At 37.9% G+C, this 23459-nt stretch overlaps 1 protein-coding gene across 8 annotated transcripts in view; it reads right to left on the minus strand.

Annotated features, from left to right (window-relative positions):
- Nucleotides 1-23459, minus strand: part of Znf385b (zinc finger protein 385B) — a 284441-nt gene that overhangs the window by 93901 nt on the left and 167081 nt on the right. Inside the window, exon 1 of one of the 8 annotated variants that reach the window (XM_013142521.2) lies at nt 9836-10022. The exons of 6 other annotated variants lie outside the window; for them this stretch is intronic. The gene's annotated coding sequence lies outside the window, so the exon portion shown is untranslated. Of the gene's footprint in view, nt 1-9248; nt 9352-9835; nt 10023-23459 lie in introns of those variants that run through there. One more of the 8 variants, XM_013142522.2, reaches the window with a different exon arrangement.

A 23459-nucleotide genomic window follows, 5' to 3' on the forward strand; every position in this document is an offset into this window, starting at 1 on the left:
CCATCTTTCTGAAACAATCACCAACCCAGCATCTCCTCCACTTCTTCCATTCATCAATCTATGTGTGGAAAATCACATATCAAGAGACCAAGTGTAGACACTATGAGGTGGTGAGATGTAACTAATAGAGTTTTACTTTGAAAAGGTCACACCACAATAACAGAGAGAACATTTTTAGAGCACATGCTATGTATCAAGTACTAACCTAAGCACATTATGCATTTGTGCAGCTACGAATACATACATGCATGTATATGTATATGTATATGTATATGTATATGTATCTAAACAGATGCATATGCATATATATATTTCTACTTATTTAATTTTCACAATAACCCAATACACAAAATAGCATTATTACTCCCACTACACACATGAGAAACAGATGAAGCCCAACTGCACACAGGTTATATGTGAAGGAGCCAGGACTCAAGCCCAGGTAATATGATTTCTGAATTCTCATTTTTACCTCTAGGTATGTTCACCAAACTGTAGAACCAAAACATTTCAGTTACATAGTTACGTTCTTCAGCTGTGTGTACAGGGGCCTTTAGCTGTCAAACTGAGAGATTTATAATCATTGCAAACAGGAATATTTTACCACTGGACATTGGTTAAAACTTTAAGTAGTGTCTGATACTGAAATAATTAAAATATGTAAGATTTTTAAATGGACTACAGTTACTAGTTCTAGAATATATCTATCTAAAAAATTGCGGTCAATTAGTAGTATTATTTAATTCAATAAATGCTTATCGGAGATCAACAAGGTATACTGCTGACCACTACTGGAACTATAAACTAAATCAGAAGAATTTATTTTATTTTTTAGTGAGGATAAGCGAATAACTGGTAGGACCACTTAATGAGATTCTGTTGTATGCTAGGTGCTGTCCTGATTTGTGTCCCTTATTTAATGAAACTTAATATAAATCTACAAAGTTTATATTGTTAGTTCCATTTCACAGATGAGAAAGGTAAGAAAGATCACTTAATCAGCAGGCTAGAATCTGGATTGAAACTCCTGCTCTTCTGTTTCTAAAGTCTATACCATTATTCCATATATAGGTTACACATAAAGTTGTTACATAAAAAGATTCTGTCATCAGGACTGGAGGTGTAGCTCAGCAGCAGAGCATTTACTTAGCAAGTGCAAGTCCTGAGTTCTATTCTCATCACTGGAAGAAAAAGGAAAAAGAAAAAGAATACAGAGTAAGGCCTTTTGTTACCAAACATATTTAGAAATGCTGGCTTCTACATCTACAAAGTTTAACACAATTCTTTTCTGTAAGACACCTCAAAACTTTTAGCATATTAAATGGGCATTTGAATTATCTAGGCAGATATAATTTCTTCCCTCAATATTTGAAGCACAAAATCAAGCCCTGCCTCTTACTCCCCCACCCCCGATCCAGGCACCTCCTGAAGCTTCCCGGGATGACCATGACACTATGGTGATCTCTTTAGGAAGCACTGTTCTCCGCACAATAAAAAACAGGATGACAGTCATTTGATGACTTCAGGGCTTAACAGTTTTGTGATGTTGAACAAATTATATAATTTTTAATAATACTATTTTCTTTTCTGTAAATTGGGGAAAGTATGAGTAGTGCATCATAGGACTGGCAGATTTTTTTATTGAGTATGATGAAATGGGCAGCTGATATGTAGGTCATACTGCATAAACTTCATTTACTGTGATTCCTGACTGCTCCTACTTTTTTTTTGACACTACACTGTATCCCAGGAGCGCATAAGTGGTTTATCTGTAATATACGTATCATAAGAGGCAAGATAGGTCACAGGTAATATGTCATCAACAAGATGTTAAGGAAGTTTAAGAGAGAAAGAAATTGCTCATGGTTAGAATTTGGGTTCATCAACACTTTCCTGGTTGAGCTCTTCTCTTAGATAAAACTCTCAAGAGTGCTTAGTGCTTTGAGAGGTAGATCTGAGAGAATGGTGGAATGAATATATAGAAAGCATAGAGAAAATGGAACACACTTAACAGTATTAGGCGCTCAAGGTATTCTTTGGGTTTCTAGATCAAAAGGTAAAATAATAAAGACAAAAACAACATCTCAGTGATTCGAGGGCAAGAAAAGAGGTCTTAAATGGGAATTAAAGGGTAGTAATAGTGATAAAAGAAGTTGATGAATGTGTTTTATTAAGAATATAGAAATTGGACACCATTAAGAGAATTAAAAGACAAAGGCAATTGACAGACATATTTACTATGAGTGTCTCTCTCTAAATGTATATACTTTATACAATATATATATATATATATACACATATACATACACACACGTAATGTATACTATATACAATACACACACACACACACACACACACACACACACACACACACACACGATAAAGTGCTCCCACAAATCAATAGGGAAGAGACAACATTAGAAAATGGGCAAAAGAATTGAATAGATATTTCATAAAAAAGACATTAAAATGGCCAATAAACAGAAATTAGGGACATGTGGATTACAGCTGCAATAATCTATCATTACCCAAATGTCTACAATAAAGAGATTATTGAATGTTAAAAAGGACACAGTGTAACTTGTACTCTGTACTGAAGTATAAATTGTTACAGTTCCTTGAAAAACTATTTGGCAATATCTGCTTAACCTGAATATATAAATACTCTAGGATTTTGCAATTCTATTTCTAGTTTTATCTAACAGAAATGGTACATACTATGAAATGTTCACAGCAGTACTAGCCTCAAATTAAGCCACAAATTAGCCAATTAATCTATGAATAGTAGGAATAACAAATAATTTTGATAACCTAATATAACAAAACAATCACAAGAATTATAGCAATGAGAACAAATGATTTATAATTACATGCAACAATAAACAGACCTTATAAAAATAACGGTAATAAAAACAACTAAGATATGCTATATGATGCATATACATTTCACGAAGCAGGCAAACACATTTTTGCTATTTGGATCATGGTTATCTTTACACAAGCGACTGGACAGGGGAGTGAGATAGTTTTCAGGGTGTTGGAAAAGTTCTTTTCTTGATTTGGGGGCCAGTTAGCCAGGTAAATTATGTTTGTAAGCCTTTGTTCAACTGTACACCTAAGATAATTTTCTGTACATTATATATTAACAGAAACATTTTAAAATGGGTTCATCACTGTTAATAACATATTTCAACAAATAAAAACTCCCCCTAAAAAAGAATGTCTTCAAATACTATCAACCCATTACAATTTGTGTCATGCTTTTCTGAACTTCTTTGTCCACCGCCAGCCTGATTTTGCTCAAAGCTATCTGTGAGCAAATAATGATTCCCTATAAAGCTAATGCTTCTTTGCTGAATTTAAGAAATGGGCAGAGGAGGCTAACACAGAATCCAGTGATGCCAAAGAGAAAAATGTGTATCTGGAACTCTGAGTCTATAAAACCTTAACCATTGGCAGCTCTGTGCCCGAGTCTCCCTGGGGGCAGCTTGGGGCCCACGCGGAAGAGCTCCCACAGCGGTGGCCAGCACAGCAGCTGGCAGAATGCCACGTTCAAAAAGAAATACTTCTGAGCTCCACACTGAGGTTTATAAGCAATAATGAAGTGCTGCATCAGAAAACAGCAGAGAAGCCACAGCATGATAGATTTCAAGCCACAATGTCCTTTGGGTTTAGTAGTAACGTACCAGCTTTTACACAAAATATGAATTTTTCACTAAGGTGGCTTTTCATGCTCTCCGGCAATAGAATACCCATAGCCAAATGGTGATTTATTTATACCTGCATATCTTGTCTGTATACTGAATTCTGTATATCTACATGCTACAAAAAAAGAATGATACTTACTTACAGTGAAATGCCAAATATAGTTGGGTTAAACATATGAATATTTTATTAGTTGGGATCATTTTTTAACGCAGTATTGAGTTTCAGAACATAAGTAAATGTAATTGGTTAAAACAATAGTTTTGCTTTACTGTAGTTTGTGAATTTGTAACTCAAAAATATAAAACATGACCACGAAAGATAAGAAACTGCATGTCAGGATAAACAAGAGGCTAACAAATGCTTCCTCAAGATTTTCAAAATAGTTTTTAATATACCTGAATTACCAAAAGGGAATGTTATGTGCTCATTGCTAAATTACTAAGTCTTTAGAGAAGCCAGAATTATCTCCAGACAGGGATTTACTAAAATGGTCTGAGGTCGTCACTGGATCGGGAGGTCAGCAGGGCCTGGCGAAACTTTCTGGCACAAGGACTCAGGGAGATGGTCCTGTGCTACATTTGCTCAGTGACTCTTTGTGAATGGCATCAGGCCCTTCCATGAGGTCTGAGGCCCTTTTGTGACATGCAGCATGCTAGAAACAAAATGGCAACACGGAATTGTTTTAGAAACCTTTCCAAAAATTACAGACTTCTCTGACAAAGATGACAATTACGATCTCCAAGGCACTGAATATTCCTAGAGGGATTATATTTCATAAACCCTTAGATATAAACCACCTCGGAATCTTTATATGAGTAAAACAAAGCTGGAGGGTTTATCTCATCATCGTACCCGACTGGTAGTAGAGACAAACCTAGAACCCGTTGCCCAACGACACTATTTTGAACATCCAGGTTGGTACAAAGATGCATGGAATCATGTTTTACTTATTACCTTCTTTAAACAGGTAGGTAGATTAGTATGCGGTCTGTTTTATTTTTCAATTTTGACTGAACTTTAAAAGAAAGTGTTCTTTTCTTAAAATTGAGATTTTTAATGTCAAGTGTTTTGTCAATAAAAATAATGGAAGAAAGAAATGCAGTGAAAGAAAAGCTGGGGTGGCCAAGAGCTGACATTTATTTCCAGTTTAAAGAACTGCAGAAGACTGATTGCAATGTCTTGTTTGAAATAATTATTTTAATATTTGCAATGGGAAAAAAACAGAGAACAAAACCCATTAACACTATGCTTTTAACCATACCTCTTGGATCAATATAACTAATTCAAATAGCCTCGTAGTGAGAGGTACATTCACATTTGTTAGTTTTATAAATCTATCAGATTTGCAATGAAAATGCTTTTTGAAGAGCGGCATTTCTCTAAGCAGTGGCACCTGACCTACCATTAGAGTGGATCAAAGCAGCAGGGCCCCTCAGACCTGTGGCTCTGTCTTCAGGCAGGCCTTGCAAACAGGGTGGCAGAATGGGGCCAGATCTGCGAACTCCGGGGCTCAGGGTCCCCAGCTGCTGCTGTCAATCTTAGCTCAAGGCCCAAAATGTTTGGCCCCCGTTTCAGAAAATTTTAGTTCCCACATTTAATGTCTAGGTTGTTTGTCTATAAGAACCAAAAAAAGGAAAACAGAAATAGTGGTTGACATAAATTGTCCTTTAAAAAATATATCCCACCCTTCAAGCTTGCTGAGTTAAAAAACAATAGTTAATATTTGCTCTGCAGTGTCCTCTACTTCCATCTTGGTAAAGTGAGAAGGTTTCCTATGCTCAAATATTAACCAAATACTTCAAGTTACTTAAAAGCTATTGCCCATGTTAGAGAAAAAAGGCCAGGAAAAAGAAAAAGGAATGGGCTCTCAGAAAGTATAATTTATGAACAGAAATAGTAAAAAACAAAATAAAGCCTAAAAAACCTCCTGTTAATCCTTTTTACATAAAGCATGATCAAAATAGATGGTGAATATCCAAAATAAGAAAAATTATTACAGAAAAAGACACATTGCCCTCAAAATACCCCTCACTTCAAACACACTCATCATTCTTGACACATTCTGAGGCAATTCTACAGTTCTCTTTTCTTTATTTATTTTACCAGGTGTGAGCAAAAGTCCAGCTCCTGCTAAGGAGAAACACTCAACTGAAAAGCAGGCTTGCGGTGTGTCCCCATCTACCTTATCAGCAGACCTGGCCCCGTGCAAGTTCTGACTCTTCCCCAAAGTCAAGATGACTGTAACAAGTAAACAGTTTGAACTGATTTAGGACAGCCAGCCAGCCAGGGCAGTGCAACGAAAGACAGGAAAGAGGAACTTCTGGAACTGCTTCAAAAGTTAGGAATGTTACACGAATGGGTTAGGAGTGTTTGAAGCAAGGAGGAGTATTGTGAGGGAGCTTAAAGGTAATGCGACTCTTACTGGGATAAATTATTATGAATGTAAACATTTACTGTATTTGTCAATCACACCTCCTGGGTGTATCTCATGGCCATGATCATTATAATAGTTTATAGTGTATTCAGAAAAAATTGCAGTGGAATTATGACACTCATAGTGGCCCACCCAGAAGAGGCCACTCTTGGTCCTCCATCATCACAGAAGCCATTTCTTCCCCGAGGAGTGGGGAGAGACGTCTCCCACCTGTCAGCCAGGTCTGCGGTGTAGACCACATGAAAGTCATCCTTCCGTCCCTGTGGAAACCTGGTAAGGGTGTCCTGTGCCAGAGACAGGATGAGCAGAGTGATTTGGGGACTAGGGTGAGGGAGGATTTGGAAAGGAAGAAAGGGTGGTGAGTTTGTTTTGATTTTGCAGAGTGCATTAGAATAATACCACTAGCTCCTTATTTTGAATTTCCCAAATCTTCTCTTTCTTTTTCTCATTGTATAGCAGAAGTAAAGCAAAGCAAAGATTACATGAGCAGGAAGTTGGGAGACAATGTGATATTGTCCTATCTTGAGAAACACAGAGTGCCCCATGACTCAGGGAAGGCTTATACTCCAAAAGGTCTTGGGTGGATATTTAGCAGGTTTGGCCGGTGCCTGGCTTGGCTTTTGGAAAAGATACTATTGTTTGGACAACCTACAAATCGATGCCACTTGTTTCAGTCCTGCAGGCAGCTTCTGGGGAACTAGTGATATGCAAAACAGCATCAGATAAGGCCCTTCAGTGAATACCCAAGGATTTTCTGCATTGAAAGTGACTCATTGTAGGTGATTGTCCTTGTTCCTGCATATCATGTTTACTCTTGTACTATAATGCTGACATTGTATCAGGTTTTCTGTTTTTTTTGTACAGGGAATTGAACTCATGACCTCACATTTGCCAAGGCAGGCGCTGTGCCACTAAGCTATATCCCTGGCCCCTGGTTTTCTGTTATGGGGTTTCTTTTTCTTCTGTTCAAAAATATTCATCAGTCATCCAGATTTCTACTTGAAATTTTGACAATCATGTTCTTTGTATTTACCTGTACTAAAGTATTTTTTACATTGTTAAAATTAAGGTGCACAACATAGCATGAAATAATTATTACACTAAGCAATTTAACATAATATCTTACATAGTTACCTTTGTGTGTGTGTAGAGTGAGCACATAAAATTTACTTTTAGAATATTTCCAGTATGCAAAACAATATTATTCACTGCAGACACCATGTTGTGCTCACTTATGTTGCGATCTCTAGATTTATTTACTCTATATAACCTCAAACTTCACCCTTTAATTTACAACTCCCTGTGCGCCTTCCTTCCACACTGGTAACCAGAGTGTGTTTTTCTTGTGTATTCAACTCTTTTTTTTTTGAAGCCCCTGCGCAAGTGAGGCCATGCTGAGTCTGCCCTATTTCACATCACATAACATACTCCAGATTCATCCATGTTGCTGCAATAGGCAGGATCTTCTTTTTAAAAGCTGGATAATATTCCTTACATTGAATTTCTTTTTGGCTTTCCAAATGATTCCTTTTTCCCCTCAAGGAACACCAAAGGTTAAACCCGTATCGATTTATTTTTTAGTAAGTAATTCCATCAAGAGTATTTACTTATTTCCCTTTGCAATGATTTACTTTATAAGGCAGCAGGGGAATGGAAATATTTTCTTTGAGAACATTTCTTGTGATACTCAGTGCCTTCTGGACTGCAAATAACCTTTTAAATACTTTTTTTAAAAAAAGTCATTAATGGAATGCAAACAAAAAGGGACCTAGTGCTCAATGTATTCGATTTGATAAGCATGTTTCCAGTCAAGGAAATTCAGAAAGAACACAAGGTTCCAAAATTGCACAACCTCTCCACATATTTCCAAACTTTAATTTGTTTCCTTTTCTCTAACTCCTCTTTCCCTGTCTCTGCCTGATCTTTCTTGGTCTCCCTCTCTCTCCAATATTTTCTGTCTCTCATCTCTCTTGTCTCTCTTATGGCTCTGGTATCTCTCTATCTCTGTCTTTCTGTCTCTGTACATGTGCGTTCCTGTCTGCCTGCCTGTCTGCCTCTCTTGCCTCTGTCTCTTACTGTAATCCTAACAGAGAATTAGGGAATACGTATAAATTTTGTCATTTGCAGCTATATTGTATTAGCATTTTCATTATTTACTCCTATAAATCTGAAGATTAAGAGCAAAATTATGCAAGGATCGGTACAAGATGTAATAATTAAATCAGGTCACATCTCAGGTTATGTCTCAAGAAGTTATATGAGCTGCGATAAAGAAGGATTGTTTTTATGTGTTCCTACAATGGTATCTGTGTACATGTGTGAGTGGGATGTTAGGAATTTAAATGCATCACAGGATTTTACGGGATGTTTTTATAGAAATTTGGCATCATGTCCTGGGTTATACAAATACTATACCATTTCACCGAGGAAGATAGGGTACTTCTGCAGATATAAAGATGCTTTCTTACATATATTTTATATATAATAAACTGTCTTCTAAATTCTTATATGGCTTATGGTCATTCCATGTTTTCTGAGGAATAAAACAACGTGTAGGAATAAATAATTTTGTGACAAAACAAACACACAGAATGAAACCAATGATGGACACAGGACTAGAAAAATATCTTCCAAAATCAGATACCAGCCTGCTATAATAAATAAGTTGAGCAACACAGTCTGCTAAGAAGTCACACATCACAGAGTTTAAAGGACTTTGGAAAAATTAGCACACTGAACTTTAAACCTACTCATTTTTTTTGCAAGAGTTCACTGAACTCTCAGTGTTTACACCTCTAATCTACCAAGGAAGAACAAAAGAATAAAAGAAGTTGATGCTCCTTCAATATTTTCCAAATCACCTGAAATCCCACTGGGGATATAAGATTAAAAACATCTTTCCTGTGCCAAGACTTTCTAAGTCTTTCCTTAACACTGATATTTATTCATGTGTTACAAATAGCAAAATTAAAGGAAAAGGATTTCTTAGATGAGCAAAACAAAGTGATAACATTAAAATGGAAAAGAGAATTTCACAAGCACCATACATATAAAACACACCTCTCCTTATAACAGACAATACTCCCTCTGGAGGAGCTAAACTTACCTGGTTTCCAGAGAGATTTCAGGTGTCCAACAGTCTAAATAAACATGAAGCCATTGAGTTTTAACTTGAACTAGACAGAACTTTAAAGCTGGAACCATGTCTCTCATAAAAATCATGTGACAAGAGCACAAGCCACCCACGTCACTTAATTTTATTACAGTCTGCTGGCCACCGTTCTGTCTGAGTGTGAATTGTTGAATATGTGCAGTTATCTGTTAAATATGTTTAATAAAGAGAAGAACAGAGAGGATTCTAACACACTTAAAGACTAATCTCATTTTTACCTAGTAGTTATCCTAAGGCAAACTTCATACAAAAACGAATGATAGTTCATATAGATAAAGGAAATCAGTCACATCCTCATTATATTTAGAAAAATGACTCCATAGTACAATCTAAATGCAAACAGCTTAGGAAAACCAAAGTAATATTGCACAAGGGAATCTAGAAATTAGCAGATTCTATTTGTACAAATTCTGATATTTTTCTCTGGTTATGAAATTGATTTGAACCATTTTATATTTCTGTCACATATTCCATGAAACAGTTCCCTGAGGTGTAAAGGCTGATCAGTCAGCAGTGCTTACCTTCGCTTTCAAGATTACAGTCCACATTCACGTCTGCATTCAAGCACTGTGTGGGGTATTACATTTAGAGATAAATAATTCCATCATTTCAACCTGGTGCTCCTGTGAAATGCACTGCTAGGAAACAGCCAACAGGCAGTGTGTCTGAACAAATCATACGTCCTGTAATTGCTGCTTAGCTCTAATTACTATTGAGGATAGTGTTTGCAACTTGATTCCAGGGAGAGGGCAGGCTATCTTCTGACGCCACCAGGCCAAATATATCCTAAAAGACTGACAAGTTACTTTTGTTCACACAATTTTTCTAAGTGGCTTCCAGGTATGCAGAAATTACCTTTCTGCCCGGTTAAAAGTGAAATCAAGAAATCAGATACCCTTGCTCTCTCTCCCTTCAAAACAATTCGGTTCTCTCAGAATAAGAATCTATTTTAACAATGTGGAATTTTTAGTATCAGATTTCAAGGGATTCCCCCCCTACCCGCCCCCAGATTGGCAACTAAATATTTAAAATTGCTTTATTTACTCGAAAAGGAATGGGTTCTTTTTTCTTTTTTCTTTTCTTTTCTTTTATTTTTTTTAGAGACAGGGTCTCACTATATTGCCCAGTACTGGGGGGAATGGGTTCTTAAAATGAACCTTATTTATATTCTGTTAATGCAGAATAGTTTGTTTGTAAAAGACTAGGTCAGAAAAATTTGTTTCCTTTCCTATGGATTTTTATGTTTTAAATAAAGACTTCAAGCATATAATTCCAAAAAGACTAAAGTGAATGACAATCCAATGTTGGTAACATTAACAGGGATGTTTACGCATCATAAATCACAAATCTAATTTCAGTTAGCTGGGAAGATTATCATAGAGAAATTAGCAGTTGTATAGGTTTGTGATGTGTTATTTACACCCACATCTATCTAAACTTCAGCATATGGCATCTGATAAAATGACCAGTGGCATCTAAGTACATGACCAGAAGGATTCTGCTATACCCATGCCACACAGTGTGGCGAGGACTGGATGGTCGCTTAGCTGACTCCTGACAAAGATGGGTTAGCTTAGTGGGTATTTGACTGAATGAAAGAAACTTAAAGTGACTGGTGTTGGCAGATGTCAGGAAGGATTTGGCACCTCTGATTGCGTAACCTAGTACATTTGCTAACCACGGCCAACATTTTAATGATGTACTGAAAAAATTGCAACCACCCAAATTCAGAGATTTGGCGTATCTGCTTATGTCAGATTCACACAGTAAGTATCAGAGGCATGTACGTTTAAGTAAATAAATAGAGGTCCCAATCAGAATGGTAATTATAAAACCAGCTGTTAGAAATGGTGTGTTTCCTTAGGTCCAAAGAGCTCAGCTAAGCGATGAATGATAACAAAAACCCATTCTCACCAGAACATGATATGCTAAGTCTGTACTTATCTTCCCCCTCAACTAACAATCCGTGTACTTCTTACTCATGTAATAATCAGTTCTTTATGACTAAAATAAAATTATAGCCATAGCTGTGGTTTTCACTGTTTTTTAAAACTGAAATTTCTCCTGATGACAGACCTCCCCTAAGAATCTTCTCCTTAGGAAAGACTATGCTGATGCTTCCTTCAAAGAACTTGGCTTTTATGGAAGCAGGCAAAGTATCCGAGTCCTTTTACCTGCCTTAAATCATGCCTGATTCTTGGAGTAGTTCTAGATCTCGCATACTAGCACACCTTCACAGTTCCAAGCTCTGTATCTGTAGCTTTCACACATTCTTGGTTGACTTCAAAATTCAGCCAACTGTGGTCCCAAAGCCATCAGAATTACCTGAAAACTCATTCTAAAAACAAATTCCCACCCTAGACTGGCAGGATCACAAACTCTGGAGGCAGGGCCTAGTGACATGTGCTTTAACCGCCCCTCCCAAACACGTAAGTTAAAGCAGGCGAATGTTTGAGAACCACTATTTGATGAAGCACATACCGAAGTCCTAAAAGCAGTGGCAGAATATGATAAGGAATATGTAGTCTCTATGGGGAAAAGGATGGGAAAGAGACTCAGCAAAGAGGTGGCATCTAAGTAGATACCATGACAGTGACTAACTGGATCCAAGAGGTAGGAAGAAGAACTCAATTATAACTTCAAGTTTCAGAGTCTGTTCAACTGGAAGCCTCATGGTGCCAGACAGTGAAATAAAGACCACTACAGGAATGTCCCCTGAGGAATGAGGTGAGAAGGCTGGCGTGGGGAGGAGAGTGTGACTATTTTAATTTTGCACACGTTGAAGTTGAGGTGTCACTGGGTCACAGGGAGCTGGAATCCAGCAAGTGGGTGGAAACATGAAAGTTAAACTCAGAAGACAAGTGATTTAGACACAGGATCATTTTCCACTGATGGTAGAGACATCAGAGAGGTCCCATAAAGGCCGGGAAAGCCCTAGTTTTATTAGACTAGAGAAATCAGAAGCCAGATCACAGGGTTATGAAATGAGAGGACACTGCAAAGTAAGGGAATAAAAATGTCGACAACTCTAAAAGCAGTTAAAAGGAAGGAAGGAAGAGTAGTTGATCGACTAAAAACTGACTAGGAATGAAGCAAATTTTCTTTAGGAATGGAATCACTGAAGAAAGACAGTGTTCGGTGGAGCGAGGTCTTGGCCTTCATGGGGCTGGGTGAGGACGAATTAGTCAGGGAAGAGCTGCCTCCTTCAGGTCCATCCAGGCTCTTCTCACCCTCTGGAGGACTGCTTAGATCCACCTCTGTGCTGAGTCTCTTTCCCATCCTTTTTCCCACAGAGACTAAGTATTCCTTATCTTGTTCTGCCACTGCTCTTAACCCCTTCTCTCCCACTGTCTCCTCCTCTGTCCTGTGCTGTTTCTGTTCTTGACCACTTTCCGTATCTGATACCCCAGACACCTGGTCCTTCTCCACGCAGTGCTCGCTACATGCAGCATTAGCTGCCCCTTGTACCTACGTGCTTCCTTGTCTGTCACTTTATGCTGTCACACTTTCCGGGATGTTTTTCCTCACTGTTTTCCTTTTCAAATTGTCTCCATTGTCAATTGGCATTTTAAATGGCATTTCTTCCAGGAAGTCTTCTGTCTTCCCCCAGAAGAAGCTATCATGCTTTCCTCTGAACCTGAAGACATTTCGCTTACATCTCTGTTACAGTATTTAAGACAGCTGATTGTGTATTATTATACCTCAGTCTTTTTTCCCAGAAACTCTAAGGTATTCCATGTAAGAGAGTAGACTATCCTGTGCTGTAGTTTGCCTACTGCCCTGGCCAGAGGAAGCACTCAAAGAATATGCTGAATGAATGAGTGAGGCAAAGGTATTTTTGAAATAAGAATTGTGCGTTAACACCTGTTCAGAGTTTTATTTCCTTTGGCAATTATATCACTTTAGAAAGTACACTGATGGTGAAAAATTGCAGAAACAAGTTTAAGAGTATCCCTTACTAATCCAATGGGCTCTTAACTTTGGCTTTAAAGTCAGTATTCTCTAACTCAGAGCATTTTCCATAGAAACAAAGTCAGAAATTATCATTGAGTTCCTGGGATAGTCCTGAAAGCTTAGTTAACTTACAAGATAGCTGTATTAATAGAGTATTACACCAGCAATACTACCTAAATGCCAATATTGTTATCAGGGTTCTTGAAGTCTACACATAAGAAAGTGCTCTAAAGGAAATAACTGCATGTATATTTAAGTGTGTAAGATAGATAACCATATTACTGAGTTTTTGTTGGATCACTGAACAGAACTGTTTGCAGTCTCACTGTTTGTCCACTTTGCATGTTTTAATTTTGTAACTTGAACAACTATTTCTAAGATGACTATATGCGATCTATTAACTAGTGATTTCTTACTGTTTATTTTTTTGAAATTCTGTATTACTTGTACCCTTTTTCTGTTTTTTTTCCCCTTTAAATAAAATTTTTAAAAAGTCTACATCCTACGAGTGTTTACGAAGTTCAGTCTTCCCTGCAAAGCATAAAAATATAACTCACTTTTTATACTTAGTTACTTTTACTCCTTGCCGACACAAAAATACGTAAAGACCAAAGTTAGGGAAGGAAAGGTTTATTTCTTACAGTTCTGGAGGTTTCAGTCCATACTCAGTGGGCTCCAACGCAGGATGGCGTGGCAAGGCAGCCCCTTACTGTGGCTGCAAACAGCAATGTGAGACCGGCAAGAAACAGACACCTTCTTCCTTGATTACATCATATTGTGGCTCCACCCCTTGGTGGGTGTAGCACTCACACTACCAATCCGAGTGCTAGACAATGAACCAATCAAAAACACTAGATTTGGTCGCGTCCATAACTGCATGAGGCTTAGGGGTCACTGACATAAATCATGGCATATATTTTAAGAGATATTCAGAAAGGCATAACCAGAAGCCAATTTTCTTATGTTTTCAGATGGTTACGTTCATTGCCAGGATGAACACGATCTGGTTGAAACTGCTTACTATAAATTATACATTTAGAAAAAGCAAGTCCTACATAAACTTTATAGATTTGAGTTTTTGGAAATCAGCAACCAGATTCTCTTTTACCTACAATTCTAAATTTTTTATTTTTCTACCTTTTTTAGATTAATTTTTAATTGACTATAGCCTCTGGTTCTTTAGCGTTAGTTCCTTTATTCAGAAACCTCTTGACAAATATATAATGATTTGTTGAAAACTTTTAATTATATTCACTAGAGGATTCTGTTATCTTAAAGCAACTCTTGAGTAAATAAATATTCCCTTTTTAATGGAAAAATTATCGTCATTCCAATGATCTGAATTCCAATTTTGGATTTTCACAAATTTACATACTGAAGTCGGCAAGCCTATAAATAATTTATGAAGAAAATATATTTTCACTGTTACTTTTGTATCCCTTCTTACTGAGCTAGACATCACAGATAACTGAAAAATGAGGTTCTGTGTTTTTTGAGAAAATGACTCTTTGTAGCAAAAAATCATATATTTGAAACAATTAGAGACTAATACAAAGACACTGATAATTTAATGTAGTACCAGACAGAATATAACCTCTGTAAGGGCAGGGATCTTTTTCACTGACATTATGCAAGCATCTAGAGCCATATGTTGGATATATTATAAACTCAATAAATAGCTGCTGTGTAAAAAGGAGAAGCAGAGTGGCTTGAAGGCAGGATTTGACCATGGTCTCCCTCAATTGTTTTAGCTCCTCATCTACAGCCTAACTCTCAGCCAGTCCTGTCGTTTCCACCTCCTTTTGTACACTGAAAGTCTTCCTTCCTCTCTCCCTGCCACCAAAATTATATCTCTTTCCAGGTCTTGCTGGAATCACCTACACTTGGTTCTCTACATAGCAGCCCAACAAACTGTTTAAAAATACAAATCTGTTAATGTCACTCCAGTCTAATAGCTTCCTACTGCACTTTAAAGCAAACCAAACACCTTAACTCAGCCTACAGTTACCACCTGTTTAAGACCCCGCCAACTCCCAAAATTCCGGTGATACTACCCTCCTCTTCATATCCTGAGAGCTTTGCTGCTTCTTTCTTTTCCAGACACCTGGAACTCCTATCTCAAGGTTTTTGCCTTTGTTGTCTCAGTAGGGAACTCTTCTCCAGCTCTGTCTTCTGCAGCTCTATCACAGATCAATTACCATCGGCTCAGCAAGGCCTTGCTTCAACTGAGTTTTACTGTTTCCTGTCACTAAAATACAGTTTCCATAAGCGCAACAACTATTTTTCAGGTGCAAAATTTGAGCTTCTAGATCAGTGCCAGGCCCCCAGTAGGCACTCAATACATGTTTCAAGTGACTGAATGGTCATACTTCCCCAGCCATTTCTAGTGTGAGACACATTTTTAGCAACAAATGATTTCAAATATTTCCTACCTAGTACTAGTGCTATTTTCCCTTAGTGTCCACTAGCTATAGTCAGTGCTTTTATGAAGTCAGAAATATTTAAAGTGGTATTTAATTTTCACAGTAGGGTTGAGATACATTTAAAAATAAATAAATAAACAAGTAAATAAATTTTAAAAAGTTGGGTGTGTGAGGCATGTATTATTGAATCTACCAAATGCTTAATGCATATTTCCATTTATAGGTACATGATCCTCAGACTGAAGATAGGCTTATGTCAGGGGACCCATTGTTTGATATGTAGATTTGATACAAAGATACAGAGAATGGCAGAGGTCCTGGTGAGAGCTTTCTTAAGACAAAAATAAGAAGAAATTCTACATAGGTCTTATCCTAAACCAAACATGGACTACTTTTGCTTTTTGCCTGTTTGTCTTAGACAGGGTCTTGCTATGCCATTCAAACTGGCCACGAAGTCACTATGTAGCCCAGGCAGGCCTTAAACTTACAGTGATCCTTTTGTCTCAGCCTATTGCTGGATTACAGGTGTATCCCACCATACCTGACCTGAATAGTTTATTTTTAAAACCATCTAACTCTAAAAGAATTTATTGGTTATCTTTATGCATTTGCATAAAAACTGCTAACTCTTACATTAGCATTTATTTTGTGAAATCTATCTATCTATCTATCTGTCTACTTTTCTATCTAAATTCATCCAATCTTCAGTTTCACAGAGTGATGGAAGAACCTGCTGTTACCTGCATTTTCTAGTTGAGAAAACAGCAGACAAAGAATAAATATCTTGCCAAGGTCACATATCAGGCAAGTTCTGAGCTGATGTTCAAACCTACACAGTTTGGCTTAAGAGTCCATACTTTATGCTATGTTATGCTTGGTCATATAAGAAGATACTGTCTTTACATTAGTAGACTATCTCTTGCACTACTCATAGCATATAAAAAAGTACATATCAGATGCCAGTTACTCCTACAATATCCATACTTCTCTCCCAAATATTGCCAGGTAGTATTTTTCTCTTTACTGCTAAAATAAAGGTCTGACATACTTAGCAGCAAGTGATTGATAAAGCAGTTCTAGATCACATGGGGACTCATGAGCAAAATCTAAATCAAATACCAAATTTCACTGTGCTTTTAACATCACTGTGAGAACAGCATGATTTTCTAGGACATGGGGAGCCTGAGGTGGTAAGATAGCGTATCTTAAAATGACTCGACACCACAAACAGATCTGTGAGCCTATTCCCAACTCCCTAAGAATGGTCCATTTTGACAGGTTAGAACATGGGGAGACAGCCCTCATTGTAACTTGAGAGATCTTCAAATTTGTGAAGAAAGGTCAATATTAGCTTAGAGCACTAAGAATTCCAGTAAGACCCGGGTTGTTCTGTCATTTCTCTAAGGTCCTCTGTAGATCCCCGTTTGTTTCTACCTTTTTAAGATATTGATTAGCTGTCTTATAAAACATGAATGAGCTGAGAAGGAGTGGAGTCTATTGAGCCTTGCCCATGGCGCGCAACATGACCCTGGGTAATAAATCTTTCCGGAAGAGCAGGTCTTCTTTTCCAAACGGGGCCTGTCTTCACTTTTCTCCTGTGAGACTTGGCAAATGGGACATTCTGAATCTGACAGGCACTCCTCTGCTTCTTGGCTAAGAATTGACAACTGTTTTATATAGTTGTCAGCCGGAAACTTCTGCTGGGGCACGTAGGGGATTGGAACTTCTGAATCACATCCAGAGAAAAGAGTCCATCATCCCTCACCTCCCCGCCCACCTTCTCCTGTCCCAGGACACCACAGCACATCTGCTCCTGCCAGGCACCCTAGCTGCGGTGAGGTGGCACAGAACTCGGTAGAGGGGCAGGGCTGGCTGTCAATGAAGTCAGTTTATGGAGGTCCTTCGTGGGAAGTTCACAGGAAGAGAAATCTCTGCAAACTTTCTTTTAAACAAAGATTTGTGAACTTGAAAAAAATGTGAAAAACCTTAGCTTTTATTTTTTAAAAAAATTTTTTATCAGACCCCAGTTCAAATGTTCCTTCTACCATTTATTAGTGCGGAGACGTTGGAGTCTGTTTACTCTCTGAGCCTCAGTTTTGTTATGAGAAAAAAATACTTGTTTTTTTTCTTAGGTTTGGAAAGAGGAGAATGATATAACACATATAAAATGCTTAGCACAATGTCTGATACACAGCATGCCTTCAATGAATGTTAATACTTTCTTTGCCTGTGTGATCTTGAAGATGCCTGAGTGTTTGGAAATAAATTTAGAAATGCTTCCAAAATCCTAATATATTCCATTTTCATTGGTTTTGTCTTTGCATTGGCTTTATGCCAGGGATTCTTAATTTAGGATTTACAGACCACCCCTTCTCCAGGAACTGTCTGCAAATATTTGCAACCATGCTCATGTTTTCAGACAGAAGAATCAAATTTAATCAACTCTTAAAAGAATTTTGTGATTCAAAGAGATTAAAAATCTCTGCATATATTTCTGAAAAGTTGTAGGCAAACTGAATACCTTCTTGTAAATCAAATATGATGTTTATTGTACCAGAAGGGCATGAAGACACTTTACAGTGAATCTTTCTGTAAATAAATACTTATTTCATAAACTGTATATATACTCCAAAGTTTTTTTTAGTTTTTAATGCAAGGTTCAGATTTTCACATAACAAGTTAAGTAAAAGTAGGGAAATGATACCATATGTGTGGCAGCTAACTTTCATGAACCAATTACCAAAGGCTTGGAAGTCAAGTTCAAATTCAAGGTAAACTGAAAGAAAGAATTCCGGAAAGATTCAGCTCTTAAATGGACAGAATTTTACTTATTCTCTGCCTCAAAAGCCTCATTTTATGGGTGGAGAAATTGAGGTTCTGAGAGGTCATGCGACTTGCCCAAGGACACCACAATAGTCACAGACAATGAAGAATAACAGCAGTAAAAATAATGACAGTGATTATGGTGATGATGACAGCATTATGATCTATTGAGCGTTTGCTTGAGCTAAGCCTCTTAAAGACTTTAACCTCGTGTACTTGTACTACAACCCTGGAGAAAGATTTTATTACGTCTACTCAGCTCATGAAGCACCCTGCCTAGGGCTTCATAGTCAGAAAATGTTTGACCCAAAACTCAAACCAACTCAAAACTCAACTGTATTTCAGCTTGCAAGACTGTGCTCCTAAGGACTACTTGAAACTGCTCTCCAGATCAACAGATCAGAAAACTGCATGGCCTGGAAAGATAACCAATCAAAAGGTTAGTTAGGAACAACTCATCTATAATATTTATGGCCTATTTGTATATTAAGATGGGATTTTTAAAAAGTATAGTGCTAGACAGTTCTTGCTAACAGTGTATACACTTGCGGATTTACATAAGGAGTATACTTCTACAACAAATCCAGGTCATTTCTCATTTGCAGTATCCTTTAGACACAAGGCTCTTTGGCCATGGCCCTTCCCAGTCTGCAGGCCAGGAAGATGGCTCACAGGAAGTTATGGCTTCCCCTCCTTCTAGGCCATATTCTGGGTCTCTCAGATTCCATCTGTCCATGTCCCAGAGACCCCCAAATCACCTCCGGGATCTGTACAGGTCTGTTTTCCAGATCCCTTCCTCTGAGGGGAACAATACCTATGGGAGCCTGAGAGTAGTCTTTAAGTGTTTATGGGGTGTTTAAGTATTTATGGGGAAATAACAGAGGGAGCTTAGCAGTGAGCAGTGGGAATGGCGTTTCCACAGTCCTGTCATATAGACGGTGACTAGAGACACTTTGTTCTTACACGTTCTGCACAGAGCTTTGACATGTTTAGGAAGTCTAAAACAACATTGGTCCTTGCAGGGTTTTATAAATATGTATCACACACACAATATATGTTCTACCCACATATTACATATTTGTCAGAGTAGCAGAGTAAAACACACCTAGTTTCACACCTTGTTGACTTAAGTTTTTTTTTTTTGGGTCTTTTTCCTTTTTATTGGAACCGGGGATCGAACTCACGATTGCCAGCTTGCAAGGCAGGCGCTTATGCCGCTGAGCTAAACCTCCAGCCCTTGACTTAAGTTTTAACTTTAAAGGAGACATATGTGAGCCTCAGTTTTGTTGTTGTTGTTGTTGTTTGGAGCTTTGCAAATGGTAAAATAAAGCAGGACAGACTTTCTCTCTTACTTTTCCTAGTCCTCTGACGTCTCTGTTGAGCCCCTGTACCTTCTTTGGTTTTTGTTTTCCTCACTCTACTTTTACGAGTGACCTGATTTGAAGTCTGCTTACCCTAATGTCCAACTAACATTTCATGACAGCTGACAGTATGCCCACACTGTGCTAGGTATCAGGGATGTAACAGTGAACAGAAACCCTCAGTCCCTGGCTTAATTGAACTGTTTTATGAAGCACCTGCTTGAATATAAAAGTGTTGTGATATGTAAGTGTATGATCACAGGAACAATACTAAGTGTCTGAAGGAATATAACTCTTTCATAGGTGTGGGTTTTTCTTTTAAAAGTAGGGCTTTCTTGGCCCAGGGATTTAGCTCAGTGGCTTAAGTGCTTGCCTGGCAAACATGAGGTCATGAGTTTGATTCTCAGTACCTCCCCCAAAAGGTAAGGCTTTCTTTAAAAAGTAAGGTCTAAGATGGGTGTGGTAGTGCAGGCCTGTAATTCCAGCACTCAGGAGGCAGGAGGATCGTTGCAAGTTCGAGACCAGCCCAAGCTACAAAGTGAGCCCAAGGCCAACCTGAACTACGTAAGTGAGATCCTGCCTCAAAAAGATGAAAAAAATTTTTTTTAAAAAAGTGAAGCTTAAGGATTTGAATCAGTCGCTTCTATGTAACATTTTTTTACATTTTAAGAATTAATTAATGATTAATTAGTCTAACAATCAGTTCAGAGCAAAATCTAAAAATACTGAGTCTGAATTTTTATTTAATATTTGAGACACCTGAAAATTCAAACATACTTGTGAAATCTCAAACATATTGTCACTTAATGAATAGTACTAGTAATACTAATAATGGCCAGACATTTTAAATAAATTATCTTCGGCAAAGAAACTATAAATGAGAGCATCGTTCAAGACTTTCCTTTATCCATGGCCATTACGTCTGCCTTTCCTCCCAGTGATGGAGCAGAGAGGATAGGGAGTGAGGGATATTGTTCAGCCCAGTACACAGGAGTGGGCCTCCAATCTCATGTGGTGTGGAAAGATCAAAGCGAAAGCCTCAGTTGTAAAGCTGTTCAAGTCAAAGTTCAGAAAGTAAATTTCTCTCCAAGATTATCCTTCCTCCTGTGTCCTTTCTCTGATTGACTGGTCCATGTACACACACTGAAATCTTTGCATATTAGTCCAAGATCTGGTTCATCTGTATTGTTCTCTAACCACAGCCCAGCCCTCCATTCATGCCAACATCGTCTTTCATGGGTCACTACAACGCCTCCCACTTGAACCCCTGCGCTCCACTGGACTTCTTTCTTTCTTCCCTGTCCTTTCCTTATGAGTTCTTCTTCACATGCTACACGTGATCCGTTCTCCCACAAATGATGCTCACAACATGAAAATCTCTGCATGTCATGCCCTTGCGTCAAATCTGCCTTTGATTCTGCACTGTCTTTAGGATAAGTCTAAATACATTATGTAACTTACACGACAAGTTCCAAACTCGCCTCTTTAGGGTCATTTCTCACCTCAGAGACAACCTGAGTCAATACTGACTTAATTTCATGACATCATGCTTGTTAGGGACTGTACATATCTGGACTAATGCTTTTTTTCCTACCTCAGTCCTTTTACCAAGGTAAGTCCTTCTCCTAAGATTTTCAGTTTAGACCTTACTTTTTTTTTGAGACAGAGTCTCATTTTACTATTCAGACTGACCTTGGGCTCACTTTATAGTTCAGGCTGGTCTCAAACTTGCAATGATCTTCCTGTCTCAGCCTCCTGAGTGCTGGGATAACAGGTGTGCACCATCACATGGCTACATATGCTTTTGTTAGTACATCTGTGTGAGCAATTAATCCTTATCACTACATTTCAATTATAGTCTTTTCTTGTTCTTCAACAACTTTATACAGGACACTAAAAGGAAAATCTTAAGAAACAGCACTTTGACTGAAATAAAAGTAGCAGTATAATTTTTATTTTTAATTTTGCCAAACAAGACGACCAACAGGCTAGCAATCCTGTGTGAAATTAGCAGCCCGTAGGAAAAAATCAAAACCCTAGGCCTCAAAGCACTACAGAATGGGTTCGATTCTTTTTGAAAACAATTTTGTCAAAAGTCAAGTTTATCATTTTGTTCAAAAATGGATGAATATTACTCTGTGTTATACAGTACATGTGTCACCTGCGGTACGGTCAAGTCTTTTAGCAAGCTAACACAGTTTAAAAGCCAAATTTAAAAAAGTTACTTTTGAACTATTAAACAATTGTGCTATGTGAATTCTTGAAGTTAAAAAAGTAAAAATCAATGTACGTAAGGCAAAAACAAAAAGCGATCAGAAAGCTTTCAGGAGCCTCATTAATATTTTAAGCAAACTCAGAGGAAAAAGGCAAGGCATTATGTCAGCTGTGCCAAGGTTACTCAGATCTAATGCCTCTGTGGCTTCGGATCAAATTCCTAATTTCTTTATATTTCATGAAAAAGAAAAATAAAATAAAACAAATGCTTCGAAATGTCACAGAAAGGAAGGTTAATAATGAGCTCTGACATTCACTTGCTAAAAAGAATGGCATTATCCTTAGATCTACCTTAGTTCTTCACACAGAACTGTATGCCTGTGAACCTCAGGGCATGATTTTTTAAAATCACCCCTTTACTGTAGTGTCCTTTGAGACTGGTAACAAAATCTTTGCTTAGGAGGAATGAGCAAGTAAAAATTAACAAAACAATGGTTCCTCTAAATAGAATTACTATCCCAACCCAGATTAAGGAGTTTCAATCCCACATACATACCATGTTGGATAGTGGGGTAAATAAGTTAAGCCACAGTCTATTTGGGGGGAAAAACAGCATCACACCTTTGTGTGGATAAAATACAGATCAGAACTGACATGAATCAGACAAGTCGCTGTCCTTGTTCAGATTAATAAGTGAACTCTAAGTACAGTAAAACGACCTGTGTATCCTTCTCAAAAAAGTCAGGGGTCCTCTTAGCGCAAGTGACAAAGTAGAAGTCTGTGAAAGCAGTCTACCCTGTTTCTTTGCGGCTTTGAACAAATTTATCTTTCATACTAAACAAGCAGCATGGTGGGGCTAAAAACAACCCCTGATTAAACAGCGGTAAAACCTTCTGGATAACCACTAAAATAATGAGTATTGAAATGCTTGCATTATAGTCAAATGAATTATAGCTGCTTACAGGAAAAGGCCATTAAAAGCCACAAAGCCTATAAAAAAACTAAACAGAAGGGCTACTAAGGAAGCTAATTTAAGGTTGTCTTTATACACAGAGGAGATTATGTCCTCATGTGGCATAAATCGTGGACACTTATAAGTTTGGATGCAACAACTATTCATTGCCATCTTCTCTGAAGTTCAAGAGCATTAGGCGAGGACTTAGGGGCAAGGGATTTTTACCCAGCACACCCTTTGCCTCTCTCCCTTACATGACATCCGCCTCCTGCAATATTTCTCTCCCCAGGATCTCCACTGGCCTCTGCTTGAGTCATCGAGGCTCCATGCTGTACCTGATCTTGCCTATCACTATTGAAAGCCAGACCTCAGGGGAAGAACAAGGAAGTTTTTCCAGGAAAACTTGACATTCCTC

Source organism: Cavia porcellus, unplaced genomic scaffold, assembly GCF_034190915.1.
Source record: "Cavia porcellus strain 051 isolate PalLab524CR breed Dunkin Hartley unplaced genomic scaffold, mCavPor4.1 scaffold_12, whole genome shotgun sequence".
NCBI lineage: Eukaryota > Metazoa > Chordata > Mammalia > Rodentia > Caviidae > Cavia > Cavia porcellus.